Below are 6,487 nucleotides of genomic sequence, written 5' to 3' on the forward strand. Positions count from 1 at the left end.
AGAAAGTATGTGATATTGGTTAGTTGCCTCACCTAAGGCAAGTCTCAATCTAAAGACGCATCAGGGGCAGTAAAAATTGGAATTTGGGTTATTTCTGGCTCTATCCCACCTGTGGGAGTTTCTTGCTGGTTTGAAGCAGTCCTTTACGAGAATGAAACCAAGAATAAGGGAATAAGGTTCTGACCTAAATCCCGACTACTTGGGTTCATTCTAACGTCTCCCAGCCAAAGTATGCCTTGGCTCATGGTGACCACCAGTAGATTGTCCCTTTCAATTCAAATCAACTTCACACATATTGATGAGTACCTAGTATGTGCCTGGCACTGTTCTAGGTGGTAGGGACACAGCAGTGAGCACAGTGTCCTGTGGAGCTTTATTTATTGGGTCACTGCTGAATCTTCAGCTCCCAGAACAGTGCCTGGCACACAATAGGAGATCAATAGGTATTTGCTGACGTAATAGGTAAATAAGCAAAGACAATAAAATCCCTGCTTCATCCTGACTGGCTCTGCTTTCTAGAGCACAATGGGAAGAGAAATTGAAGGAAACCAATTGAACACAGGACTCTCTGGAGTTGGTGGGTAAAGGGGCTTTGAAACTGCTTTTCTCCAGTCTCTCCAAATCTCAGTCCTTGGCTGTGCTCACCTGGTTTTCAATACCATGCCTTTCCCTGTCACTTTACTGTCATTCAAAATTTAAATTTGTTTATAATGTTTAAGATAATTTTCCTGAACTGATGAGTGAACAGGTATAGCATCCAGGAACCTCTTCCTAGTGTCCTGGGAAACAAAATTCCCAATGAATAAAGATCACAAAATGTCCTTACAGAATTCACTGTGCACACTGGTTGATTATTTCCATCCTGGTTTGAAAAGTAAAGAAGTTGCATTGAGAGGTAAGTAGACTGATTGAAATCTAGTTATCTGTCCTGTCCTTCTCTTACAACATTTAGAACTTTTGGGCCATTTTCGTAATCCTTGTTTATGCTATAAATGAGAAGTTGTAATTTTGATGTTAACAGTATGCCTTTTTAGAGAAAAAAAAATACATCTTGATATCCTCAGTTCAGAATCAAAACAAATTACTGTGACTGTTACCGTGTGAAATTTGAAGATTGCAAATATCTCTTTTAATGTTATTACTTGACTCCATTAAAAATAGATCGTGAATATTCCATGTCACATTATTCATGAGGCAGGCTCTATGCCTTTTGTCTGCCCGAGTAACAGTAGACAGGGTAACAAGAGACACCAGGGCACACCTTTGTTTCTTTCACTAAATTTTTAATAACACCTCCAGCTAGCCAGTTGGTGAAGCTCAGCTCTTGCATAAAAGTGGAAAAGCACAGCTATCTCAGAGAAGACCAACTCTTTCACTAGCTAATTTGAGTTTGCGTTCATCTACACCAGAGATGATTAAATTACCTATCAAGTGTGCCGAGCTATCAGGATTCAGGCCACGTAAAAGGTGAATTTCATCTGATTGATTTGAGACACGAATGGAACAATTGAGTTTTAAATTTAATTAAAGGCATAGCAAAGTATCAGTTCTGGGTGAATTCTTGACTGCCATTGCCCTTGAAAATTGGGTGGCGATAGTGATTTGACCCACATCATTTTGTTGTGTGCCTGTTTGTTTAACCTGATCATTTAAAAAGAAAGAAAAGAATTTAGAGGAAGGCCTGAAAGGACTTGACTACTTTGTACTATATATTTCTAGAGAACTATTTGTTTAAATCTCTGTGGCTATATTATTTCTTTTTTTTTTAAGCGTATTAATATAGTTTATTAGTTCATTAGTAAAACCAGTGATCAAGAGCAATCAGTAGTTTTTAGTAAAACCTTGGATGCATATAATCTATGACTCAGCATGTCTATTTCTAGGTTCTCTTGTTTGTAGGGGTGAAGAATTGAAAACAACCTAAGTGTCTAGCCAATTAAGAATGGGCATGCTTTTCAAAATACTTAGCCATAAAGTAGGTACAGGCGCCAATCAGTCAGAACACGTGCTGGCCATAGACTCAAGCAGAGTCCTACCAGGGGATGGCAGGGCTCTGGGGACAGTGTTTGTACAACAGGGATGGCTGTACGGTAAAGATGCCTGAGCAGTAGGCTCAAGTAATGTAGCCCAGAAGTCAAGGGTAGGGGCTCTGGATTCAACTCCTCTGGGGTTGAATTCTGGATCTGTTGCTTATTGGCTGTGAAACCTTGGGCACATTCCTTGTCTGTTCCTTTAGTTTCGTCATTGTGTACAACAGGGGTTATAACAACCCTTCCACATGGATTTGTTATGAAGATTAAGGAAGCTAATACATAAAAACTCCCAGAACACTTCCCCATATGCTTATTGAGTAAGCACTAAATATATATAGTAGGAGAATGGAAATGAATAAATAGAATGCACTGTATGTTTATATAACAGAATATCACATAGCAATTAAGATGACTGAACTTAATGCATTAACCTAATAGAGCTCAAAAAACATGTTGGGTGAAAAAAACCCTGCAAAAACAACTTATTTATGGATGCATATCCGAAGTTAAAATGGAAAGGTATGGACCAGGAGGATACCCACCAAATTGATATTGATTATCTCTCAGGAGCCCTCGGGGTACAAAATGGATTTCAACTGTCTGATTTTTTTTTAATCTAAAAGAAAAATATTCTCAAGCAAAATGACAAAAATTCAACATTTGTTAATTCTGACTTGTGGCTAAACATTTGTAATATTCTCTGAAGTTTTCTGTACTTTAAATTTCTGTTTAAAAAGACATGGAAAAATATGGGGCCAGGTGTGAGAGATCTGAGTGCTAGTACCAATTTTCCTCTAATTAACTACATGACTTTGAGCCAATCACTTAAATCTTTCAAGATCTTCATTTCCTCCTCTGAAAAATCAAGCTAAGAATACTTTTTACCTCAAGGGGGGGGGGTTGTTTTTGAGAAATAAATGATATTTGTGGGAAGTTCGATAAATGCCAAAACTCTACTCCCATGTTCATTAAAATAAAATTGGGTTGTTGACTTGATAATTCCTAAGACGTCCCTAACTCTACTGGCATAAGGTTAGTAGAGGTGTTTTGTTTTGTTTTGTTTTTATCCGTACATATTTTTTTATTTTTTTTAAATTTTATTATGTTATATTAATCACCATACATTACATCATTAGTTTTTGATGTAGTGTTCCATGATTCATTGTTTGCGTATAACACCCAGTGCTCCATGCAGAACGTGCCCTCTTTAATACCCATCACCAGGCTAACCCATCCTCCCACCCCCCTCCCCTCTAGAACCCTCAGTTTGTTTCTCAGAGTCCATAGTCTCTCATGGTTCGTCTCCCCCACTGATTTACCCCCCTTCATTTCTCCCTATATTATTTCTATGGAAAAAACTTTTCAGAAAGTACATAATACATTTATTTTAGCAACATTTCCTTTATTAAGTCAGATTTTAAAAATAAAAAAAATTAAAGAAATTTCACCCAAACCCTTCTAGCTTAAAAGTTTATGTTAATTTATTTTTAGTGCTGCTTTTCAATCTTTACCTACATGTATGTATACTTATATTTTATATTTTAAACCCTGTGATCAGGGTAATTTACAGTTTATGTCTAGATAGCTCATACTTATTTATAATATGGACACTTACTTAAAACTGAAATTTTTATATTTTACAATGAGAATTTTGACAATTTTAATGATTAAATTTTATTGGAATTTTAGTAGTTATTAGGATTTTATCAGTCATTTAGATAATATATTTCCTGGTTTTACTTTGAAGTTAGTCACTTTTTAAATAAAACATTTCAAACATATGAGAAATCACAAATAATATAATAAACATAATTCTGCCATATTTACTTCAGGTTTTATTTTAAAATATTACAGACATGATTGAATATCTTGTGGAATATGTTCCTCCTTAACCCTTTTCCCTTTCTTCTCTCGTCAGAGGCATCCACTATACCAAAATAGGTACATATCATTGCCATGACTATTTTTATACCTTTACTTACACATATTACCATAAACTATATATAATACTATTTAGCATAAATGGTATCATAGTGTATGTATCTTTCTGCCACCTTATCTTTTTTTTTTTTTTTTCGCTCAACACTTTGTTTTTGAGATTTGTCCATTGGGTACATGCAGTTTTGTTCATTTATTTAACTGCTGCATAAAGAATTCCATTGTATTAATACTTGGTGATTATTTTTGTATTCTCCTATTGGGAGAGTTTTGGTTATTTCCCATATTCCCTATTACAGACAATTCTGAAGCAAGCAATCTTTCACATATCTCCTGTGAGCAAGATTGTTTAGAGTATATTCCTGGGAGTGGAAATGATTAAAATTACCAAATTGCTTTCCAAAGTGGTTGTACCAATTTACGTTCCTACCAACAGTGTAGGAAAATTCCTATTTCTCTGCACCTTACCAACATTTGGTATTGTCAGACTTTAAAAATGTTTGCCAATCAAAAAAAAAAAATGTTTGCCAATCAGATGGATGTGAAATGTTATTGTAATTTGGATTTCCTGATTCCTAGTGAGGTTGAGTATCCTTTTATAAGTTTATTGGCCTGACAGGTTTCCTTTCCTGTGAGATGCCTGTTCATGTACTTTGTCCATTTTCAGTTGGGTTGTTTGCTTTACATCGATTTATATTTTATTTTATTTTTTAAAGATTTTATTTATTTATTTGAGAGAAAGAGAGAGCATGGGTTTGGGGGAAGAGCAAAGGGAGGCAGGGAATGGGAGGGGGGGAGTGCAGGGAGTGGGGTGGGGGAAGCAGACTCCCCGCTGAGCAGGGAGCCCAACACGAGGTTCCATCCCAGGATGCTGGCATCATGACCTGAGCTGAAGTCAAACATTTAACCAGCTGAGCCACCCAGTAGCCCCTATATCAATTTATATTTTAAAATGTATTTTAGGGCGCCTGGGTGGCTCAGTTGGTTAAGCGACTGCCTTCGGCTCGGGTCATGATCCTGGAGTCCCTGGATCGAGTCCCGCATCGGGCTCCCTGCTCGGCGGGGAGCCTGCTTCTGCCTCTGACCCTCCTCCCTCTCATGTGCTCTCTCTTTCTCATTCTCTCTGTCTCAAATAAATAAATAAAATAAAATAAAAAATGTATTTTAAGTACTCACTGTTCTGCTAGTTTAAATGTGTTGCCCACATCTCCCAGCCTGTAGCTTGCCTTTTTGTTTTGGTTGAAGGAAGGGTTTGTTTATTTTTTGTGTTAATGTAGTCAGATACATCAGTCTTCAGGTTGTGGTTTGTGCTTTTTATATCCTAATTAGGAAACTCTTCCCTGATTGGTGGTCATAAGCTCATTCCCTATATTTTCTTCTAAAAACATTAAAATGTTTGCTTATAACATTAGCTTTTTATTTTTTAAAAGATTTTATTTATTTATTTATTTATTTATTTATTTATTTATTTGAGAGAGAGAGTGCACACATGCATGGGCACCCCTATGCGTGAGAGTGGAGGGGGGAGAGGAAGAGAATTGCAAGCAGATATCAAAACCCAGGGCTCCCACAACCCTGAGACCATGACCTGAGCTGAAACAAAGAGTTGAACACTCAGCTGACTGAACCACCCAGGTGCCCCTAGCATTAGCTTTTTAATCTACTTCTATGTGTATGACATGAAATAGAATCTAATTTAAAAAAAATTTCCCACATAGGTAATCAATTACTCCAAAATTATTTATTGCAGATTACATTCTTTTCCCTCTAATTGTAAAGCCATTTCTGTCATATGTCAAGTTCCTATTTCTGTATGGTTCTATCTCTGGGCTTCCTTATCTGTTCCATTGGTCATTTTGTCCATCTGTATGCCAAAGCCATTGTGTCTTCTTTTTTTTTTTTTTCATAGCATCTTAACTTATAATAAACTCTTAGTGGCTAGTAAGGAAGGCTTCTCTCTGACCTATTTTGTTCTCTTCAGGAATATCTTGGCTCTTGCTTGTGAAAAACTCTGTTGGATTTTTTATTTGCACTTCATTTATTATTTAATAGGGGGGAATGGAAATCGATTTGATATTAATTCCTCCTGTCCATAAAAAAGGTATATTGCTCATTTATTTAAGTCTTCTTTTACGTCTTTTACTAACATTTACTAATTTTTGGCATAATTTTCTCTTTTTATTTGTTCATTGCTCTTGTAGTTCTTTTTTAAAACTGCGTTTTCTAACTATCTGCTGCTGGTATATGGGAACAAAATTGTTATTTTTTTGTAAATTGACCTTGTATCCTATAACTTTGCTGAACCTCCTTTTTAGCTTGTTGTAGATTATTTCAGATTTTTCTATGTAAGATAGTCATAAAATATGCAAATGTTTGTAGCTTTGTTTGGCCTTTCTAACATATTCTCCTTGACTTGCTGCACTAGACAAGGTTGTATTGAACAAAGGCAGAATAAGAGGCATCCTTCTTATTCCTAACTTCCAGGGAAATGCTTTTAATTTTTCATAATTTAGTGT

This window comes from Mirounga leonina, unplaced genomic scaffold (genome assembly GCF_011800145.1).
Source record: "Mirounga leonina isolate KUSES-001 unplaced genomic scaffold, KU_Mleo_1.0 Mir_173, whole genome shotgun sequence".
Lineage (NCBI taxonomy): Eukaryota > Metazoa > Chordata > Mammalia > Carnivora > Phocidae > Mirounga > Mirounga leonina.